Source organism: Rhipicephalus microplus, chromosome 5, assembly GCF_043290135.1.
Source record: "Rhipicephalus microplus isolate Deutch F79 chromosome 5, USDA_Rmic, whole genome shotgun sequence".
Taxonomy (NCBI): Eukaryota; Metazoa; Arthropoda; class Arachnida; order Ixodida; family Ixodidae; genus Rhipicephalus; species Rhipicephalus microplus.
The window spans coordinates 11,709,417-11,733,480 of record NC_134704.1 but is presented as its reverse complement, the minus strand read 5'-3'; the positions used below and the strand labels follow the sequence as shown (position 1 = coordinate 11,733,480).

At 42.5% G+C, this 24,064-nt stretch overlaps 1 protein-coding gene and 7 non-coding genes across 8 annotated transcripts in view; 1 reads left to right on the top strand and 7 right to left on the bottom strand.

Moving 5' to 3' along the window:
• Positions 1-24,064, bottom strand: part of LOC119173488 (beta-1,3-galactosyltransferase 5) — a 162,552-nt gene that overhangs the window by 71,906 nt on the left and 66,582 nt on the right. The window lies entirely within an intron of this gene.
• TRNAT-CGU (transfer RNA threonine (anticodon CGU)) lies at positions 19,419-19,491 on the bottom strand. Its single transcript has one exon. It is a non-coding gene; the product is annotated as a tRNA-Thr (tRNA).
• TRNAT-CGU (transfer RNA threonine (anticodon CGU)) lies at positions 19,873-19,945 on the bottom strand. The gene has a single exon. It is a non-coding gene; the product is annotated as a tRNA-Thr (tRNA).
• Positions 20,326-20,398, bottom strand: TRNAT-CGU (transfer RNA threonine (anticodon CGU)). Its single transcript has one exon. It is a non-coding gene; the product is annotated as a tRNA-Thr (tRNA).
• TRNAT-CGU (transfer RNA threonine (anticodon CGU)) lies at positions 20,780-20,852 on the bottom strand. The gene has a single exon. It is a non-coding gene; the product is annotated as a tRNA-Thr (tRNA).
• Positions 21,234-21,306, bottom strand: TRNAT-CGU (transfer RNA threonine (anticodon CGU)). Its single transcript has one exon. It is a non-coding gene; the product is annotated as a tRNA-Thr (tRNA).
• On the bottom strand, positions 21,688-21,760 carry TRNAT-CGU (transfer RNA threonine (anticodon CGU)). Its single transcript has one exon. It is a non-coding gene; the product is annotated as a tRNA-Thr (tRNA).
• Positions 23,009-23,081, top strand: TRNAT-CGU (transfer RNA threonine (anticodon CGU)). The gene has a single exon. It is a non-coding gene; the product is annotated as a tRNA-Thr (tRNA).

Genomic DNA, 24,064 nt, shown 5'->3' with positions numbered 1-24,064 from the left:
TCGAGCTGTACTATTCGAGGAGCTGGAGGGTGTTAAATGGGGTGTAATCAGGCTCAGTGAGGTTAGGAGAAGAGATGGGGCCTATACGGTGCTACAGAATAGGCACGTTCTTTGCTCTCGGGGCTTGGCTGATAGAAGAGAACTGGGAGTGGGGCTCCTTAATCACAGAAACATAGCTGTATAGCATGAATGAAATGGTAGTAGGTATTGTAATTGAACTCAATAGGAGATACAAGATGAATGTGGTACAGGCTTACGCGCCTACAACCAGCCATGATGACGCTTCAGTTGAAAGCTTCTGTGAAGTCGCGAAATCGGCAATGCGTAAAGTGAAAACACAGTCTACTATACTAATGGGGGACTTTAATGCATAGGTAGGGAAGAAGCAGGCTGGAGACCAGGCAGTGGGAGATTATGGCATCGGTAATAGAAATGCCAGAGGAGAGCTACTAGTAGAATTTGCAGAACGCAATTATTTACGAATTTTTAATACCTTCTACTGAAAACGAGGAAACCGTAATGGACATGGAGGAGCCCTAATGGCGAAAATAAGAACGAAATAGACTTTATGATGAGTGCACACCCAGGCATCGTGCAGGATGTGGAAGTGCTTGGCAAGGTACGATGCAGTGACCATAGAATGGTCACTGCGTCGTACCTGACATTGCATTGCTGAGTAACTCAGGGGACAAATTTCAACTCATGATTATGGAGTGAGAAAAGGAGAGCAGAAAAAAGGGTCTTAAAATTAATCTGCAGAAAACCAAAGTAATGTACAACAACCTCGAAAGAGAGCAGCGCTTCCAGATCGGTAATAGTGCACTACAAGTTGTCAAAGACTATTTCTACTTAGGGCAGGTAATAACCACGGAGTCGAACCACGAGATTGAAGTAACTAGAAGAATAAAAATGGGGTGGAGCCCATTTGGCAAGCACTCTCAAATCATGACAGGTAGATTGCCACTATCCCTCAAGAGGAACGTATATAAGAGCTGCATCTTGCCGGTGATTAGCTATGGAGCAGAAACCTGGAGACTTACAAAGAGTGTTCAGCTTAAATTGAAGACGACGCAGCGAGCAATTGAAAGACAAATGGTAGGTGTAACCTTAAGAGACAAGAAGAGAGCAGAGTGGATTAGGGAAGAAACGGGGATTAAGGATATCGTAGTTGAAGTCAAGAAGAGGAAACGGACATGGGCCAGGCATGTAACGCGTAGACAGGATAACCGCTGGTCATTAAGGGTAACAAACTGGATTCCCTGAGAAGGCAAGTGGGTTAGGGGGAGACAGAAGGTTAGGTGGGCAGATGAGATTAAGAAGTTCGCGGGTATAAATTGGCAGCAGCAAGCACAGGACTGAGTTGACCGGCGGAACATGAGAGATGCCTTTGTCCTGCAGTGGACGTAGTCAGGCTGATTATGATGATGATGAGGATGATGATGATGATGATGGTGGTGGTGGTTGTGGTGGTAGATTTTAAGAATCAAGCCACTTGAATGGTTAGCTATACTTCATGAGGACGCGTGTGAATGAGTACCCTCGTTTAAAGCGCTAACTAGCAGATAGCCGTACTAGCTGAACGATCGCGCACTTGCAAGAAGAAACATTATGGGGCACTAGTCCACGCACACTACAACGTGAGGCGCTATAAGTAAGTTGCTGTTTGCTTTAAATACACAGCATTCTAAGACACGCAGATCCTGTTCAGTGAAAATGTATTTGCGTGTTACTTTGCCGTTGTCGTACTTACAAGGGCCTTATGACGGTTTCTCCTTTTCAATCGTTTATTTTTCTAACCACATTTTCTTATCTCAAGTACAAGATAACCAAATAGATGTATTCGCTTTGCTGTCTTCTTGCATTGTCAGTCCCCTTTTTTTTCGTTTCTCTTGTCAAAGTACATCCTCCGTAAGCCATACTTTGGAGTGCACTTACAGACGGCATAAACCAGCACACGAGTGATGAGGGTGATCCCCACAAATCACTTAGACGGAGGGGGGGGGGCGCAAGCCGCATACTTTTACTTAGCGAAACCAGCCTCGTCATCGTTCAAAGAGATGGGCTATGGCCGCGCAGTTTTAAATGATAATGGCGGCCAAAGGAACCTGATTATGCACTTCAAAAATTAGTTACTTTCCATCTTTGGTCCCGATAAATCAACGACAAAAGGCAGGTCATTGTGGGAAGTAAGTCACCGCCTTAGTTTATTTTTTTAGACGAAACTGCTTTACGCCGAGGTCCACTACAACTCCAATAACACATTTCTGTCACGAATATGACGTTGCAAAATGTACACTAACAGATGAAGGAAAAACTAGACAAAAGAGGTCCATCTCCAAGAATAGTACCCATGCACTACCTTTTGCTCCGTAGCACGCGGCGCGAAACAACTCGACCACGTAGCCCTCGTTCTGCAGCATACTAACGGTGAACAATTTATCTATACCATTCACCACTGAGGGTACGCACACTTGTTTTTGTTATCACCAGCAAGATGGCGCGAAGGGCGTGCTTTAAGGGTAACCGCCCCGCTCGTTGAGATACGCGTACGCCCCACCAGCACATCTCTCTACAGGGTGTGGTCACCCGCGCGCACTTACCTCGCGATGAGCGTTGTTTGTATTTAATAGTATATAAACATATTCGACTGACTGAGCTGAAATCGCAGGCTTCGTCCGAACACTAACAACAAGGGCTGGGCAGATGCAACCAGCGTTGCAACAACCACTGGCTAGTAGCTCCAGCTCGTGCCTTGTGCGGAAACTGGCAATGTGCATGCAGCGCTCGGCATTTCTCTTTACTACAGGGAAGAAAAATGTCCCGCTTCTCCCCCAAAGTTTTCTTGAAATTGCAGAGTGCACGAAGGTCACTTCGTTCACTGCAGTGGCCACAGTTGCTAAAAGAGCGCGCTGCTCAAACGCAAACAAATGTGGCAGTTGTTTATTCTAGATCGTCCAGCGTGTGTTCTTTTTGCGCATCCTTTGTTTCTGAGCCGCGCGCTGCAAGTTTAGAGCTTCTTTACATTCTTCACGCAACATTCCAATTTGTTGCTCTCGCGTTCGTTGCTTCACCATTGCCGTGAAAATGCACAATATACGCTCAACTACTCCTGTGAAGGCACGTTTTCTTTACGTGTTATACCTATTCCTATGATAAAGAAACCAGCCATGTTTTTTGTCTACGTTCAGCCATGTTTTTTTTATTGCCTTTTGGGGTCAACTAAAGGTTAAGAGATGGCGCTGAGATGAAAATTTGCTCCCTGAAGGATAATCATATGCGTGCTTATCGCAGACGCTGCCCAACTACTCAATTCTTAAAACGTAATTTCGAAATTCTGCTCTCAACGACCTGCCACCCAGCAAGCTGTCATCACAAACGCATTATAAGCATTTTGAAGAGGGCGTGTAAACTGCGTGAGACAGCGATGCAAAAAAAGCTCATTGATTGCTTGCAGTATTGCGAATCCAGCTGGACGCCACTTTTTAAAACAACACTCAAACGCATTGTAGAGCCGGGCCCAGCGGGATAACTAGGATCACTTGGGAAAAACTTCGTGACATAATTGATAAAGTCAGCTCTTGCTTTGTCAAGCATAATTAGGCGAATCAACTACCTTTCATAAAAATAAAGAAAATATTTTAAGCGCAGTGGAAATTTCGTTTGGTTTTTTGCTTACTTACGATACTGCCTTTTCTTATGTAAGCCAGTGAACAATGAAAGATGTCACAGGCAGCGGTGATGCAATTATGCGGCCCGTCCTAGCCTAGCTACCACCTCGTCAGCAGGTCTTGATATGCCGCATATATTTGTTATGCAAATGCTTTTATGGGCTTCGCAACTCAACTAATTGATCGGTGAACTTCTTAAAAGTTTGTTATGATTTTTAGCAGAGTGCGCTCTTTTAGAGCGAGCTTTTGGCGTTTTGAAACCACTCTCCTGCCTTATAAACAGTATTGATCGTCAAGCAACACGTGTGCTAAAATGGACTTTGACTTGGTGTCCTGTTGAGTTAAATAGAATTAAACAGCTTACACAACAAGGCGTTTTGGGCACCTTCTCCTTCTTAAAAAAATGATGATAGTTAAAGGAGATGATGTTATTCGCAGGTGACACTGTGTATACATCATTTTGTTTGCATCGAAGTTTTCTAAATAGGAGACAAAAAATATTGTCTTATTTTTCTGTTACATATTTATTTCCATTAATAAATGTTCGAGGTGCGCACGTACATTCCATTCATGGAGTTACAACTCGCGGTGATTTGGAATCGACGATTATTACATCTGTCGGTGTGCCTAAATAAGCGGCTGGGCGTGCTTCTACGCATGACCAAGCCCTTCGAGCCGTGCTAACTACTTAGGGGCGGAGCTCCTTAGGGTGTGGCTGGTTCACTTCTCTGTAGTATTAGTAGTATGTATATACCTTAATTTATGAATTGCTCAATAGATGGCGTTGTGTGTATATTTCCATGAAAATAATATCACTAGATGGCGTCGGTAGTTCTCGCATAGTTGACGATTGCGTATAGTTGAATGGTGGACGCTTCGTCCACTCGTTATCATTCACTCCGTGTATATGCTAAGAATTGTTAAAAGCAATAAAGGGTATCCAATGGATACAAGACACTACTACCACGCACTAACTTTTACTCGTTACACATCGCACTGCATTACATGTCCCATGAAAAAAAAAGAGAGGACTGCTGCTGGTCTTAAGTTGAGTCGTTTATCTTGGTCGTACATACTGTTCACTTTCGTGTAAAGCCGTATTAACTTGCTAAACTGGCTATCTTACTGCTGGATGCCTGGTGTATCAACTGATGAGAGTGAAACGTAAAACGTAAAACTATTCCCTAACAACGAAAAATGGCGTAAAAACTATTCACTTATTGCAAAAAAGGGCACTGCGCTACATTGCAAATGTCCCATGCACTACTTCCACTGGTACTTTGCTCCACCGCTACAAAATAATCAGCATGCAACACATGTACAATTTTCGACCTATTAACAACTACTTTTTTGCGAAGGAACACTTCCGAACATTTCTTAAAGACTTATCAAACATTAGTCTTCAACACACAGATTCACGAACCTGAAGCATAGAAAGGAGGCTGGTTCCTCGTTCTCACACGAATTGTTTTCTACAGTCCCTTAGATATACATTACTATCCCTGCTTAATAAATATATAAATAATAAGCTCAACTTTTTAATGTTCACAAAAAGAGAAATGCGAGAATACTTCTTTACCGCGGCCTAGTATCTTTCATTTTATCATGCTATGTTGTCATTACTCGATGTATCGCATTTTTGTTCAGTGGCTGTTATGTTTATTTTGATACTGTTCCGTGTATTGATGAGTGCAGATACTTAGTTATTCGTTTGGTCTGTGCGTCTTTGTTCTACTGTTGTATTTGTAGAATATTCGTCTAATTTTTTGTTCTAGTTGCCTACTTACATTACAGCGAATTTTTTTAGGAGCTTTGATTTCGAAACTGCTGCCATGTACGTGAGGCGTCAGGCAATCTCAAGTGGTTTTTCAACCGCTTTCCGGCTGAGCAACCCCCAACTGGTTGTAAAATACTTGTTAGATATAATGAATGAATGAATGAATGAATGAATGAATGAATGAATGAATGAATGAATGAATGAAAGTGCATGCATGTCATTGATAGCATATTACAAATATCACGTCTGTGACTGTCCACATCAAAACAGTCAGCAACAAAACCACCGATTCGAGGTGGTGACGTTCTTTTTTTTTTCGTGGTTATCTGCTTTATGCATCGTTATCAAAATGATGCACGTAGGTCATTGAAGCTCTCCGCTATCGTCGTTTGATTATGCAATTGGAAGGCCGCTTAGCTACAGCGTCAAATATGTTCCCATTGACGAATCGAGAAACACATTTTCTTGAGCACCAGCTTTTCGGCCGTACCGAGAGAGAGCCATAAGCGCGGAACAGAGCAAAATGGAGCGGAGCTTAATGGCATACGTTGTTGCGCCAGCGCGAGGAATTCCGATTTAGTGCGCGCGTTTCGTTTTACGCGAGCACCCCGCAGAAAGCTCCGTACACCGGTGGCTGCTGCTCCGAGATACCAGACTATAGCTCTCTTATTCACCATTTCACAGCCGTCTGCTGCGGCCCTGTCATTTTGTTCACTGACACGTATACATCTCCCACCTTCTGCTGAAGAAACAGACGACGATTGTGGGGAAATATATCCGGCACTAAACATATGGAACAAACGACCGAGAAACGAAGAAATCGCATGAATGGAGCAATAGATGCCCGGTTGCGCTGCTTGTCTGTATAAACCATAATGGCAGATGAAATGCCACTTTTCGCATTGCGATCTCGCTGCTGAGCCCCACAGGAGCATCAATAAGCCTTACGAGGCGGCTCAAGCTGCCGATGAGAAAACGAAGGCAGCATTTTTAAAGAAGGGGTTTTTTACATTGGTGAAAGAGCACTTTTGTATATTGGCAAACAAAAGATTTCGTACATTGGCGAACCAACTATTGTCATATTTTTGTAAAACGAGTAAAAAGGGAAGCAAAAAACGATGCATCTCTGTTTATCTTTGTTCAAGTATAATATAGGGGCCTGCTATTATGAAACTTTCAACTTTATAGATAATTAGAAAAGTGATAAACAGGAGTGCGAATCCCATCAAATATTTTGCTAATACCATCGAATACCAGCAACACAACTAGAGACTTTTGCACAAAAAAAACAATTCAATGCCTAGACCTGGAAATGTGGCAACTAAAAGTAATTTGTCTTATTGGGGATCAAATGTTGCGACATTTAGCAAACGCGTGTTATTTTTTTTTGTCATGAAGGTTCGGGGTGTTCGCATATATTGAATAATAAATTTGCCTTGTGAATGAATCCAATACCAATCTAGGTGAATCAAGTATTCAAAATTTGTAATATTGTAACGCCCCTCCTGTTTTCTGAATTTAGTTGGACATAAGATTTTGTAAAGGTAATGAAATATTTAGAAAAATGGTCACATCATCAGTTTGAGGAAATACTCGCACAATCCACGAATCACTACTTAAACTACTGCAGTGATGGTTGAATAGCACTGCAGTGCATTTAGATCTTCATACTTTAATGAACTTCGAATGTGAACGCTGCAGTTTGGAATCGTGTCTGCAATCACGAGGCTCGATTGGCTATGCGGGTATAAAATGTCCCATCGGATACGGCGGGAAGAAATGCATGGACAATAAACTTAAGGTATTACAATATACTGCAAATGCTATATCGATACAGTTAGCGATACTCTGTTATATGTACAGCCAGAAGCAGCCGTGTATTTAGAGTTTTGTAGGAACTTTCGTAACAAATTTTCGGGTCTGAATTTGAATCTGATTTCTCTTTATCCCATAAAGACAGGGTGGAAACTCTTCTCGACCTCAATATTGCTTACTATCTACCTGCCTACCTACGAAAAAAAAATTTTGAGTTAACGATTACGAAGTAGTATATAGCTCCTTATTCCGTGTGTAAGTGTACTCGAACAAATTTTCTATTCATTATGTGCAGGTAAATCAACCATGTCTTTGCTGTACCATACTTATAATGTATACTTCCTTTTTTGATAAGTTCATTAATTCTGTTCTAACTGTGCGTTTCCGGTCTGCATTGAGGCGTAATTTCAGTAATATGTCGGGGATATTCCTTGCGGTACATATGCAAGATAAGCTATGAGTAGAGAACATCTCTACACGCACATCCTAGTTGGTTATCCAGCTCTAAAGCAGCGGCTTTTTAGTTTCACTAAAATACAGTGTAAATAGCTCTGTGAAAATAGCGTAACTCTGACTTGGATCTATGAAAAGATACACTGATATCACCAAAATTAAGTGTAACCGTAGGTTTTACGTCGCCAGAATACAACTTGTCTTGCTCTTCATTTTATGCGTATATCGTTCGTGTTATTATTTCTTTAGAGAGATAAAGTAAAAATTAGGAAAATACAGGGAGGCGTATCAGGCCTACTTCTGATTTGCTCACCTGCACCGAAAAAGGTTGTGCGTAATTTTAGCTTACCCATCCAGCCTGCGCATCCACTAATTTACCGATTTCAATAGGTATGTTTTATCTCCCGCAATCGCCTTTAATCATACTACAGACACATGAATCAAGATCAAGGAATGATTCATTGACTTGATGCAAGAGCCACCGTAATAAAAGAGACATGTGGTTTGAAAATGCAGATTTCTTTAGCAGTGTCCATGATTTGTCTTGACTATCAATTTGAAACGTTCAAAAATATTCAATTTAAGGCTTACTTGCCTTACGTATGTGTCGGACATGAAAGAAAAGCAGGAAAAGTAGAAGTTGCATGCAACTCTACGAACAATACTTCAAAAAAGTCATTAAATGCCACGTATGGTGGGTTATTATTCCTAAGAGCCGTTTAAAAAGACAGCTTCAGTCACATCACAGAGGCAGACAAATGCAAATAAGGACGCAGTTTACCACTGGTGCCTTACTGATGGTTATATCGAGATGAAGACAACCTGTTTTGACGCACACTTGGCTTCGTCCTAGCTCATTATTACTTGAACAGGCATTGCGAAAGTTGATATTACGTTTTACATAATGCATTAAAATGTTAAGATTACAGTTGCCTCAAAATGGACACCAATTTTCAAACTCGAAAGTGTTTCATTGCCGAGGTTCACCAAGAGTACACTGCGTATTGCCGTGAATGACATGACATTAATAAAATGCACGCTAAGAGATGGCAAAGAAAGGAATCTAGGAAAATGTTCTATCACCAGAAATCAAACACATGACCTCACAATTCGCAACAGTAAGAGCTTGTCGTTTTACCTATTGCACCACCGACACACTCGTATGAGGCTCTACAAACGAAGCTTATAAATTCCACACAATCTCTCTCACATGTTGCTGTCGGTTAGCGAGGTATAGTCTCGCCATCTGTGAGTAGTCAAGCGAAGTACAGCGTTACGGCGTTAACAAACGCTGATAGGGAGTGATTCGGTGACGACGGCATTAGGGCGTCTCAATGCTATAGTCGCCGATGCCGGCCACGATAGCTTCGAGGAGTAGACGTGGTAAGCTTCTTTGCTTTCAGCTTCATGTTAGTGGGTGGCTGCTCATTGCCGGAGACGCGCAGTTTCAACATACACCAGCGGCGTTTTTCCGCCCCCAGCTGTTTTGAGGGCGATAGGAGCAACCATTAAAACTGTGGCAATATCCACCACAGAAAGACAACGTTGTCGATGAGTCGTGCCTTGGTGAATCGAGGAGAGACCGATAGACGCAGAACGTCTAGCTGCGCGTGCTCACAGCTCAAACCACAAAAATATTCCTTTCGTGTTGGTCAATCACATCGAAGTAGTGTATGCATGAGCACAGGCGTAAACTACCCGATTATTGGAGAGCACACACATTGCCCTTTCTTTCCTCAATTCACATCGACTACCAGTGCTTCTGATGTGCTTGTTCACGCAATATTTGCCCGTAATTCAAAATATGCTCTATCTAGATGTATATTACCAACTTCAACTGCCACAACAGTTAAATCATGATGCTGGGTGTGAGACGTCAGAATGGATGTGTGCAACCAGACGTCAACGTGGGTGCATCCACGTGAAAGCATGCTCTAGAATTCGTGCAAGCTCTCATATGCCAACGCATAATAAAATTATATTTCTGGCAAGACGTAGAGCACTTACTTGTTATACCAAATTCTGTCAAAGAGGGATCAGCCAAGCGCAGTAACTGCGAAGATAGCAGATTTAAACAAGCAACAAGCGCAGCGATTACCAAAGTTCAAAGGCACTCTTACAAGAGGTCTCTGCAACCACTTTGAGTGCATAAAAACTTTGCTGTTAGTGAAAAGGCTTGCAACAAGGCTCCACGAGACACTCCTGCCTTTCACTCTGTCATCCACCCACCCTTACGTTTTTATTTCCGCCACTTTCAGCATGGCTTCGTTCAATGTGCGTGATCCAAATTCAGAGAAAAGTCATTAGGAAGACTAAGTGATGGTTCACAAAAATAATCACCTTTTAAGAAACGCGCAAATGCGCAAGAGGCATCCTCACAGATGAAAAAGGAATGAAGATAAAACAGGAGCTCCAATGGAAAGGTCTGCTCTGTTCACGCAACAAATTTAGCCAAGCTAACTTGGACACACCAGCTCACAAATGCCGCAACGCCGGTTTCCCCTATGGCACTAAAGCTTTGTAGGGAAAAGCTGCGAACCAGGGCTGTAATTAGATTTTCAGCCCCGACATAGCAGCGGTGAAACGAAAGGCAGGCTCAGCGCTGGCACCGCTTCCAGCAAAGCAGCAGCGACGCTGGGAATTCTCGCGTTCGGCCGAGGTCAGCGGAAGCTTGCGCACGAACGATGACTCTGCTACGTGAGCTACACAATATTGCAAGGCCACTTTACGCATTTGCATTACCACGTGCTATATTCCAAGCAGGTAAGAATTTTCGAATCATGAAAGTCCTCCCAGAGGCACTGAGTATGACAAGTGTAGTTGCACAAGGTATTGCGAACATTCTCGCCTCAAATACTTGGCAAGGTGAGCCGATATGTCGCGCCAATTAAGAGCACCGTTTTATACGTGTGTTAAGCCTATTTTGATTTAACTTCTACAAAAAGTTACATGCTCCCAGAGGCCATTACAGTAGTAAATGTGAGGAGAAAACAAAAGTTCTCTAAATATCACAACAGCATTCCTAGGCCAACTTACTCTCATAAATTTTTGTTCAAAGGTTGTCAAACTATATTTGTGTAGTGTCATCTGTTATGAAATTATTTATGAGTACAATCTTCTTTTTTCGTCTCTCATAATCATATGGTGGTTTTAGGACGTTAAACCCCACACATAAATCAGAATCTCCTTTTTTTATAGAAAACAAGGTAGAATTGGGCTCGGCCAGGAAGCCCTTTTAGCACACGTGATCAACAACTCAAGCGTTCAAAATTGGCGTATGTGTGAGCTTAAAGGCTATTTCTGTCGAAGGCAGGAACGCTCAGCAAAGGACTGTGAACGATTAAGCATTCACATTTGGACACTTGAAGGCACGTGTAAGCAGAGTCCGCTCGTTCACAGGGAGCAGGTGGTACTGTCCTCTGTACGATGCTCATCATGATTTGGCCGACAAAAATGACGATTACTTCAAGACAGTTAACATACTGGCCAACAAATGCTCACACTAATAAAGTGAAAGGAACTTTGAAATGGGCATTTAGAAACGCTACTTTGTATTTTTTTTTACTCTGATCAAGCTTTTGCCTTTGAAACGTAAAGCCAGTGGTTTTAATTATAAGCATCAGCGGCGTTTCCGTTTCCAAAGCACGAGTGAACTTAATGAAGTTGAACTTGATGAAGTGCTCAGGACTGAGCTGCCACGCGGCAGCGGAGACAGAATAGCCATTCAACTCCTTAATGACCACTGCCGTATCATTAATGGTCGGTCAGCCAGCTCACCAGAATTAAGAAGGAATTTCTTCATTAATGCGTTCCCTTGAGCAGATAAAACGGTGTCTCTTCCCTGGAGGCTGCTTCCACAGGGATTATTATTAATGCGCAAGAATCGATACGAAGGCGCTTGTGGCAAGCAAAGAAAGGTGCAGCACGGAGGAAGTTTACTTGCTATCATTACGCCCGCGAAACCTTTTTCTTACCGAGGCACTATTCACCGAAGTATTCAAATATAAAAACTTGTTGCTCCGTATCGTTTACTACTAAATCTTATTAACAGCCGGCAACAAGGCACTGCATTATATTGGCTGAATTCACTTACAATCTGCTATCATACCGTAGATGAGCCTGAGTTCGAGTGAATTTTCGCGTCTTCAATAAGCATTTCATACAACAACTGCTTGAGAGATTCATAGAAAAAACCAATGCTTTCAATTTATTTGAACGAGTGACTTACACACAGGCAGTGTATAATTTATGCTCAAGGTAATCTGGGACATTCGCGTACATTATGGCTGGAAGGCTGTACATCATATTTTGAGATTTTCAGCTTATAGTACACTGCTTTTTTCATTTTTATTTTGCAATGGACGACTTGGTGTTGACTTAGGAGTGATATTTTAAAGTGCATGTTTGAGGTACTTTTTCTACTTCTCGAATTCTCGCTTCTATGTTTCTAAGAAAAGAAATCTGCATTTCGATGTTGCACTACATCTGAGCAAATGTATGAGTAAAGGGACCCTAGTCAGGCAGATATCATCTACCTGTAGTCTCTTCCCCCTAGGCAATGTTTGCTCGAAGTAAATTTTATTGAAGGAATAAATCAAAAGGCAAACACAATTTTTTCATGAAGCTAATGAGCAAATCATTTATTCACGAAACATTTTACGTCCAGACCTGGCTTTTACGCTTAGATCAGCTCTTTGCATTTACTCAGCAATTTTTTCTGGCCTCGCTGTGGTATTACCTACGCTGCATGTATTTAGTGAAACATGGCTAACGAAAGCAGATGATCCTTCCGCTTGGAAAGCAAAGCGAGTGCAAGGGCGAGGAATGGTATCTCGAGGCCCGAAAGGTCACAAATCTGCAAATTATCACTTAATTAGGCTGCGGCCTCTCGGCAAATAATTAATTGCTGGCACGGCTGCGCCGGACAACAAAGCGCAAGTCGCGAGGCATTATGGGCCACGCTGCAGCTTTCGAGACGCTCAGAGAGGCATGGTGACGTCATACGGACGGGATGCTGTTATGAGCATTCTCGACAGGAGAGGAGAGAAAGCGTTCTTGCGGAGAGCTGTGTGGTGCTATCAAGCTCAATCAGCAAAGTTACAATAAAGTCTAAGGGCACGGGCATGCTTTGTTGCCTCAGGAGATGACACGCGCGCTTCGTGCTACTTTATTGCCTTACCTAATTTTCCGTTCAAAGGAAATAAAATAATCAAATAAAAATGAATCGGGAATGACACAGTAAATAATGACTGTAACGAAGGGAACTGTTACGTAATAAATACAATATGAACAACAAATGCACAGAAAAAATACTCATGAAATATTTTTAAAAGCTTGATGCATTATTTCTTTCACAATGAGTGACTTTCACATGTACAATCAATAAGATTTGAGCGAATCAATAGCTGATTACTATTTAGTATTCTATTTTATAAGTCACAGTTTTATTGCTCTATGGTGAAGCACGCAGTGAATGCGACGGCAAAAAATTTACAAACTGTAATATATAGTGCGAAGAATGGTGAGCAGCTCGACATTCCCATCGATTCGTTAAAGCATGTAGTACGCATTAAAGGAACACACAGAAGACAAGCGCGAACTAACAACTTTCACACCTCCACATTTAAAGCGCGCTCCAAGAACACGAAAAAGCGATGGACGAAGCGAAGGTATACAAGAGGACAAGCGTGAACTAAGAACTGACGCTTGTTACTTCTTTGTCTTTGAGTTGGGCGCTCCTTTCCGAAACGCCGCCGCTGCAGTGAGTTAAGTCACCTTCCGACGCGCTCATTGGTCCTTTTCCGGGTAGTAAGTCTGCGCATGCGCGCCGGCTTCGAAAAGGCACGTGGCATGAGTTGTGGGGGCCAAAACACAACGGCAGGTGTGCACCAAGTAAAATCTGGTGTCAGATACATGCGAATACTTCCCCCAACGTTAGGCTCGAATGCAGGCCTCCGAGATCACCTAAACCGCCATGGGGCCGAACGTCGGAGTCCAAGGGTTGCCAGTTTTGATCTCGACGATCTCCACTTAGATTATTCGGACTAGGAGAAGGCCCATTTTAATTTTGTGGTGAAAGCACAAAACGTACAAACTACCCATGTGATGAGATAAGCGGCAGCGCATGGGTGTCAAAGCCCCGAAGGGCAAAATTGAGCTGGTAGAGGTAGCAGACGCGTACGCATCGCGAATAGCGGGGAACCATTCGACCAGACACGTCGCTGCCTATCATGATAACAAAACGAAGCGCTTCTACGCTCTGCATACCGTCAGCCGCATATCGTGTATATAAATAGACTTCTGTTACTGGGATGACAAACGTACTCTCTGTGTCCGAGCTGGCTAACGTAGCGTGCTGCAAAGCGATTATTGCACGTGTAAACGTGTGTTTAGAAAAAAAAAACATTTCCTGAATAATTTATTTAACTTTGTGGCTTTTCCACACGCAATATACACAGATATATATATATATATATATATATATATATATATATGCATGCGCACACGCGCGCGCGTGTGCGTGTGTGTGTGTGTGTGTGCGTGCGCGCGTGTGCATACGTACACGTATACGAGGCATTCGTGGTGACGAAAAAAACCAGCTGAGAGTGCCCATATACACATATATGGGCACTCTCGGCTGGGCAATCAAGTTTAAGTTGTCGCATATGACTACATCTACGGCATCAGAGCTTGCTGCTATAAGGACTGCTTTACAATATCTAGTTCAAGAACGTCCAGGAAAATGGGCCATATTCTGTGATTCGAAGGCAGCGCTTCAGAGTTTGCAGTCTGCCATGCGTAGGAAGAGTCATGACCAATTGGTACAAGAAATAAGACATTGCCATCATGAAGCTCTAGCACGAGGGCATGATATCATATATCAATGGCTGCCTGGAAATATCGGTATTACCGGAAATCAATTAGCCGATGATGCAGCCCACTCAGCCCATGAAGGAACCCGTGTAGTCCCGATTCCTCTATCAAGGAATGATGCAGCAAGACAACTTTACCGGCTGGCTCGAGATCTCACACGCACGTTCTGGTAGTCTACCAGCTTCCAAAGGTGTCAATTTTATGAACTGGATCCTTCGCTCAAGCTAAAGCTACCATCACAACTTTCCCGCTCCGATGCGACACTGTTATGTCGCCTTTGGTTGGCTGTTGCATTTACAAAGGTGTACTCCTTTCGCATTGGTATGGCAGACACTCCTACATGCGACTACTGCGGAGCTGAAGAGACCATCGAACACGTCCTGTGCAGCTGCTCTTGCTACGGCACACAGCGAGGCCAGCTCCGGATGGTTTTGAATCAACTTGACCCCGGACCATTTTGTGTGCAGAAGATACTAGGACCTTGGACATCTGCCTCAGTTGCGCAGAAAGCAACCAAAGCACTGCTAATTTATCTAAAGTCAACAAACCTGAGCGACCGCCTGTAGACTGTGTGTGCTCCCCGAGTGTGCTCGTGATTGTGTGTACCTTCTCATCTCTCTGCAACCTCTTTTCTCCCCTTTATCCCTTCCCCAGTGCAGGGTAGCAAACAGGATGTGTGTCTGGTTAACCTCCCTGCCTTTCCTTGCATCTTTATCTCTCTCTCTCTCTCTCTCTCGGCTGGGCACTCTCGGCATATATACATATATATCACAATAGCATGAACTCCGTTCGGTATTTTCCATGAAACAGAGTTGTTATAGACCATTAAATTGGTGATAACAGAACCCACGTGGTTGGCAAAGAAATTTGAAGGTATCCACGTAACCATTCATAAAAAACACAATTTTGCCTCTGCATTTTTCTAAGGCATGCTATATTGAACTTTTCAAAACTTCTCAAATTTCTGAGAATGTTTCTTCGCAGTGTATTCTTGCAATGCCAAGGAGCTGACTCACGTTTCCCGTCACGAGGTGGTTGTGAAACTTTTGTTGCAGTTTTCCATGACATATGCACGAGAGCATACTTTTTGTAGGCTTGCACATTTGAAAAGAAAACATAGCTAGAAGCAGGTTGAATGCGGTTGCAAACTGCACAATGTATTGACCAGCTGTTGAGATAGAATTGGCGTGGCGCTGTAGTTTGACCATTCATTGCCAGAGATGAAAATAACTCACCTATTGCATGCAGCATGTTATGTTAATATGTGACCCCACCCTCTTTTTCTCTAACTACCGGGATCCCTCATTCCTTCCACCAGTACATAAGTAGTACGCGAAATGTTCGGGGCTGAGAAGAACTGCATCTAGATTGTGTGCTGATATATCTGAAATGAATTTGATTATGGTAAAGCTGATGAAAATGAAAGAGCGGGTAAGCTAGCTAACGCTTAGTGAAGCGGGAACCGGATACACGATTTAGAAAAAGATGTAATAGAGTTTGAAATGTTCGAATGCACTTGAATAACGAAATTCAAGCTATATCCTTTCAATGTTTCACTGCAAAATATTTGGAGTCTACTTCCACCCCATTTACTTCCACGAAAGCTATTTCGCAAAGATTCACATGCGTTGATTTGCGAATGCCTTTCCTTTTTTTTTTAGAAGGCACTAACTTTCACCACTGATTATGAAAACAATAAACATCAGTGATGTGAGTATTCAATGTAGACTTATGACAATGGTGGCAATGTTCGAACCAAGGAGGTTAGAAAGTTGCTGGGAAAGGAAATTGCCCCCGCAAAACTTTGCCAGCAATAGTGAAGCCAGCATTTGCCCTCCAATGCTTTCGGCCGCCGTGGTGGTCTAGTGGCTAAGGTACTCGGCTACTCGGCTACTGACCGGCAGGTCACGGGATCTAACCCCGGCTGCATGCGGTGGCTGCATTTTCGATGGAGGTGAAAGTGCTGTAGGCCCGTGAGTTCAGATTTGGGTGCAGGTTAAAGAAGCCCAGGCGGTCGAAATTTCCGGAGCCCTTCACTACGGCGTCTCTCATAATCATATAGTGGTTTTGGGGCGTTAAACCCCACATATCATCATTGTTGTTACTTATCAAATAATAAATCCAGACGAGTACTGTTGACTTCGGCCCGTATTCACAAACCAACCTTGGCTTTGCCTCGAGTTTTCCTCATGCTTATGTACCCTCTAAATGCGTTATTGGTAAAGTAAAATGACAAAGATTAAAATGGTGACGAAATAAAAGATTATAACAAGGCTGGTTCTTGAATGCCTTTAGGTATTGCATCTGCGTGTCGGTCTTCCAAACTTTGCTTGCAACAATCCATTGCGGAAAAGTGGACAATCGTCCTAACTTTGGTAGTTCCCTGTGCCGCAGTGGCAGTGAACTAGATTGACATTAGTTATCGCTACTGCAGTCATGTTCATTGGCGGTCGGCAACAAGGCATGGATGTCCAACCGGTGACGCGCCAGGCATGGCATCTGCAAAAACGGAGTTCGGCCAAGTCATAGTGCTGTGGTTTCCAGGTATACCTACGCACAACTCTGCTACCTAAAGGTAGCATGTGCAGTTACGCTCATTTGCTGTGAAGGTACCGCCATCTGGTGGAGGTACTTTCAACTGAGCTTTGTGTTACGTAACCAAGCTATTTTCTCTTAGAACCTTCAGTAGGAACATATCGCAATTCTTCAGGAGAGGGAGAAACTCGTCAACTAAATGAATTCAACAAAGTATTACACCTAGAAAAACGCAGAGGGCGTTATTTATTATTAAAATGTAATGCAGTAGTTATGACAAGAATGGAATATTATATAAGTAAATCAAATATTATTTCCTGCGTCGATGGAGCCAGAACCCGCAAGCTTCAAATTGGGACTTGATTTACGCGCTCAAAATGCGGCTGCGCATACGCGGCTTCAGGCATATGCTTCCACCAACAAAAGTATCTTCTCTGAAGGTATCCTGATTTGACGAGCTTCTGGCTACAGTGCTGCTTTGCGTGACGTAGCATCTCGCCTGCCCAATGATCAATGATTTATGCGACTGCTGGCATACGTTTCGTCATTCAACCAATAAGGGTGCCCTGAATGCGAAAAAAAAAAGCTCACACGGTCCCTTATGCATTCGCCAACTACCCTTGTTCAACAGGCAAGTGAACTGTGCTTACGAGCGATCACGGTTAACTCATGCCAACCACGGAACGCAGATGTTACACAGCACACAAGCCTCCTCGGTTAAGCGGCTAACACCAGTTGCGTAACCATGCAGAAAGGGGCCCACCGGACCCGTACCTCCCCAGCCCTCCCGAAAAATTTCTTTCCCGCGAAACTTTTGTTTTTGCCATAGAATTCAGAACACAGAACGACACTCGACTCCATATGCTTGCAGGGACCCCACTTCAGGTCAAGGTAGTGTGCACCTATCCGCCCTCTCCCCCCGCTTCCCCCCGAAAAACATCGCTGGCTACGCCCCTGGCAAACGCCACCTTGCGCATTCTGACCGGTGAGCTACCATTCTGCATGAACGCCACCATTTCCTCAGTTATGTTGCCACCCTTGAAAAGTGTTTTTAATGTGAAACTACTTTTTAATGTTTTGAGAATCTACAGACATACGGAAGTGTGCTACAGCAACAATGACGTCGCTATCTCATTTTGTTCGAGAGTTATGTTGTTTGGTACCGAGAGCTACATTATAGCCGTATTCTCGCTGTTTCACTGTGGCCGGTAGCCACACCATGATCTCAACCCTTGCCTAGCAGACACCGCTGCTGGCAGCGACATCTACCATGACGTCAAAGGAGGTGCTAGCAATGCATCGTATATATAGAAGTGGTGGCTCGGAGGTATTTGTCCGCAGATAGGGAGAGTGAGTCGGAGAGACTTAAGCAGCCTGGTTTCGTTGTCGGAACGAAATCAAAAGAAAGCGGTGAGCCAAAGAAACGGAGAGAAAACTAGCCGCAAACCTCGAGAAATTCAAAGTATAGAGAACAAAGCTAAGCAATAAGATTAATCGTACCCTCGCTAAGCACATCGAGGCATAACTGAGTACACCTCTAAGAAACCAAAACTGACATCTTGTGTAAACGAAAGCTTCATTTCAATCAATCAAACTAATCTTTGTGCTCAAATATGCCGGATACATTTAAATTACAGCTCAAGCCGGCACACACTGATGATGGTATTTACAGATAAGAAAATTATACAAATGATGATGACACGTCCAATTGACAAAGAATAGTCGGTGACTGCACTCACACTATGTGAGGCAGTATGCTGAGGCTTAATAAGATTAGGTGATACTAATCACGACGATAATAAATAGAAAGAGCAAAAAATACTACACTAGGGCACATGAAGACACATCGTGTTTCACCAACATTTTCTACTGCCGTTCTGAAAGCATTTCTTATTAATTAGTTCAGTGTGCCAGATTGTTTCTTTACAGAATATAACAAAACATGGCTATATTTTGAGTGAAACAAAAGCGAAAACGGAAATGTCAAAAGGTTGCTGGGCCTACAACCGAGTGAGAGCTCTGGTCACAGGACGATAAAAGCAGATGGGAGATTGTTACATAGACATCCTGAACAAAGGGAAGACTCTGTACGCATACATTTGTTCAGAATATATATATATATATATATATATATATATATAAGGGAAAGAAGTGTATACCTAAGGGCTCGTTTTTCCGTGTTTTAACACAATATTAATGAGTTATAACAGACAGTAATGCCAAGGAATGTACAGGGGAAGTTATTAAAACCAATGGAATGTAAATAAGAAGAAAGAAAAGTGGATGAAAAAATTACCAACTGTGAGCAGGAATCGAACCTACGACCTTCGAATTACGCGTTCGATGCTCTAACCACTGAGCTATCACAGCGGCCCTCCCTCCATCCACTTTTTTGGGTTTATCTGTGAATTTAGAAGTAGGAGTGACAGTCAGCGCCATCTATAAGCCAAACAACGAGTGTGAAACACTCTTATGCGCATGTTTGGCGCCACGTAGCACGTGAACTTATTATGAGCGGGCAGCTGATTAATTGTCCCTCTTATACAACCTAAACACACCAAGTCTGCCAGTACGAGACCCTCGTTCAATGAAATAAGGGAAAGAAGTGTATACCTAAGGGCTCGTTTTTCCGTGTTTTAACACAATATTAATGAGTTATAACAGACAGTAATGCCAAGGAATGTACAGGGGAAGTTATTAAAACCAATAGAATGTAAATAAGAAGAAAGAAAAGTGGATGAAAAAATTACCAACTGTGAGCAGGAATCGAACCTACGACCTTCGAATTACGCGTTCGATGCTCTAACCACTGAGCTATCACAGCGGCCCTCCCTCCATCCACTTTTTTGGGTTTATCTGTGAATTTAGAAGTAGGAGTGACAGTCAGCGCCATCTATAAGCCAAACAACGAGTGTGAAACACTCTTATGCGCATGTTTGGCGCCACGTAGCACGTGAACTTATTATGAGCGGGCAGCTGATTAATTGTCCCTCTTATACAACCTAAACACACCAAGTCTGCCAGTACGAGACCCTCGTTCAATGAAATAAGGGAAAGAAGTGTATACCTAAGGGCTCGTTTTTCCGTGTTTTAACACAATATAATGAGTTATAACAGACAGTAATGCCAAGGAATGTACAGGGGAAGTTATTAAAACCAATGGAATGTAAATAAGAAGAAAGAAAAGTGGATGAAAAAATTACCAACTGTGAGCAGGAATCGAACCTACGACCTTCGAATTACGCGTTCGATGCTCTAACCACTGAGCTATCACAGCGGCCCTCCCTCCATCCACTTTTTTGGGTTTATCTGTTAATTTAGAAGTAGGAGTGACAGTCAGCGCCATCTATAAGCCAAACAACGAGTGTGAAACACTCTTATGCGCATGTTTGGCGCCACGTAGCACGTGAACTTATTATGAGCGGGCAGCTGATTAATTGTCCCTCTTATACAACCTAAACACACCAAGTCTGCCAGTACGAGACCCTCGTTCAATGAAATAAGGGAAAGAAGTGTATACCTAAGGGCTCGTTTTTCCGTGTTTTAACACAATATTAATGAGTTATAACAGACAGTAATGCCAAGGAATGTACAGGGGAAGTTATTAAAACCAATGGAATGTAAATAAGAAGAAAGAAAAGTGGATGAAAAAATTACCAACTGTGAGCAGGAATCGAACCTACGACCTTCGAATTACGCGTTCGATGCTCTAACCACTGAGCTATCACAGCGGCCCTCCCTCCATCCACTTTTTTGGGTTTATCTGTGAATTTAGAAGTAGGAGTGACAGTCAGCGCCATCTATAAGCCAAACAACGAGTGTGAAACACTCTTATGCGCATGTTTGGCGCCACGTAGCACGTGAACTTATTATGAGCGGGCAGCTGATTAATTGTCCCTCTTATACAACCTAAACACACCAAGTCTGCCAGTACGAGACCCTCGTTCAATGAAATAAGGGAAAGAAGTGTATACCTAAGGGCTCGTTTTTCCGTGTTTTAACACAATATTAATGAGTTATAACAGACAGTAATGCCAAGGAATGTACAGGGGAAGTTATTAAAACCAATGGAATGTAAATAAGAAGAAAGAAAAGTGGATGAAAAAATTACCAACTGTGAGCAGGAATCGAACCTACGACCTTCGAATTACGCGTTCGATGCTCTAACCACTGAGCTATCACAGCGGCCCTCCCTCCATCCACTTTTTTGGGTTTATCTGTGAATTTAGAAGTAGGAGTGACAGTCAGCGCCATCTATAAGCCAAACAACGAGTGTGAAACACTCTTATGCGCATGTTTGGCGCCACGTAGCACGTGAACTTATTATGAGCGGGCAGCTGATTAATTGTCCCTCTTATACAACCTAAACACACCAAGTCTGCCAGTACGAGACCCTCGTTCAATGAAATAAGGGAAAGAAGTGTATACCTAAGGGCTCGTTTTTCCTTGTTTTAACACAATATTAATGAGTTATAACAGACAGTAATGCCAAGGAATGTACAGGGGAAGTTATTAAAACCAATGGAATGTAAATAAGAAGAAAGAAAAGTGGATGAAAAAATTACCAACTGTGAGCAGGAATCGAACCTACGACCTTCGAATTACGCGTTCGATGCTCTAACCACTGAGCTATCACAGCGGCCCTCCCTCCATCCACTTTTTTGGGTTTATCTGTGAATTTAGAAGTAGGAGTGACAGTCAGCGCCATCTATAAGCCAAACAACGAGTGTGAAACACTCTTATGCGCATGTTTGGCGCCACGTAGCACGTGAACTTATTATGAGCGGGCAGCTGATTAATTGTCCCTCTTATACAACCTAAACACACCAAGTCTGCCAGTACGAGACCCTCGTTCAATGAAATAAGGGAAAGAAGTGTATACCTAAGGGCTCGTTTTTCCGTGTTTTAACACAATATTAATGAGTTATAACAGACAGTAATGCCAAGGAATGTACAGGGGAAGTTATTAAAACCAATAGAATGTAAATAAGAAGAAAGAAAAGTGGATGAAAAAATTACCAACTGTGAGCAGGAATCGAACCTACGACCTTCGAATTACGCGTTCCATGCTCTAACCACTGAGCTATCACAGCGGCCCTCCCTCCATCCACTTTTTTGGGTTTATCTGTGAATTTAGAAGTAGGAGTGACAGTCAGCGCCATCTATAAGCCAAACAACGAGTGTGAAACACTCTTATGCGCATGTTTAGCGCCACGTAGCACGTGAACTTATTATGAGCGGGCAGCTGATTAATTGTCCCTCTTATACAACCTAAACACACCAAGTCTGCCAGTACGAGACCCTCGTTCAATGAAATAAGGGAAACAAGTGTATACCTAAGGGCTCGTTTTTCCGTGTTTTAACACAATATAGACTGTCACTCGTACTTCTAAATTCACAGATAAACCCAAAAAAGTGGATGGAGGGAGGGCCGCTGTGATATCTCAGTGGTTAGAGCATCGAACGCGTAATTCGAAGGTCGTAGGTTCGATTCCTGCTCACAGTTGGTAATTTTTTCATCCACTTTTCTTTCTTCTTATTTACATTCCATTGGTTTTAATAACTTCCCCTGTACATTCCTTGGCATTACTGTCTGTTATAACTCATTAATATTGTGTTAAAACACGGAAAAACGAGCCCTTAGGTATACACTTCTTTCCCTTATTTCATTGAACGAGGGTCTCGTACTGGCAGACTTGGTGTGTTTAGGTTGTATAAGAGGGACAATTAATCAGCTGCCCGCTCATAATAAGTTCACGTGCTACGTGGCGCCAAACATGCGCATAAGAGTGTTTCACACTCGTTGTTTGGCTTATAGATGGCGCTGACTGTCACTCCTACTTCTAAATTCACAGATAAACCCAAAAAAGTGGATGGAGGGAGGGCCGCTGTGATAGCTCAGTGGTTAGAGCATCGAACGCGTAATTCGAAGGTCGTAGGTTCGATTCCTGCTCACAGTTGGTAATTTTTTCATCCACTTTTCTTTCTTCTTATTTACATTCCATTGGTTTTAATAACTTCCCCTGTACATTCCTTGGCATTACTGTCTATATATATATATATATATATATATATATATATATATATATATATATACAATATTAATGACATCTAACAGACAGTAATGCCAAGGAATGTACAGGGGAAGTTATTAGAACCAATGAAATGTGAATAAGAAGAAAAAAAAAGTGGATGAAAAAATAACCAGCCGTAAGCAGGAATCGAACCTACGACCTTCGAATAACCTTCGAAGGTCGTAGGTTCGATTCCTGCTCACGGCTGGTTAGTTTTTTATCCACTTTTCTTTTCTTCTTATTTACATTTCGTTGGTTCTAATAACTTCCCCTGTACATTCCTTGGTATTACTGTCTGTTAGATCTCATTAATATTGTGTTAAAACACGGAAAAACGAGCCCTTAGGTATACACTTCTTTCCCTTATATATATATATATATATATATATATATATATATATATATATATATATATATATATATATATATATGTATATATTCATTTATTTATTCATTCTGAACAAATGTATGCGTACAGAGTCTTCCCTTTGTTCAGGATGTGTTTGTAAAAATCTCCCATCTGCTTTTATCTCCCATCCTGATGAAGGCCAGACTCAAGGCCGAAACGTCGAAATAAACCACGTTGTGACCGCTCACGGAGGATCTCATTGGCTATATCTATCTATCTATCTATCTATCTATCTATCTATATATATATATATATATATATATATATATATAATAATGAAGTGAGTATATGAAAACCCCCCACCCCCAAAACTGCAGTGCAGGTTGCAATGAGGTGCTCTCGCAACCTATCGCTCATTATGTCTCTGTGAAGGCGCGCAGCACCGTTTTATTTAAATTAAAATTTTCAATGTGTCATTTCGGGAGCTTAGAAATGATGCCGCGCTAGATATCTGAGGGAA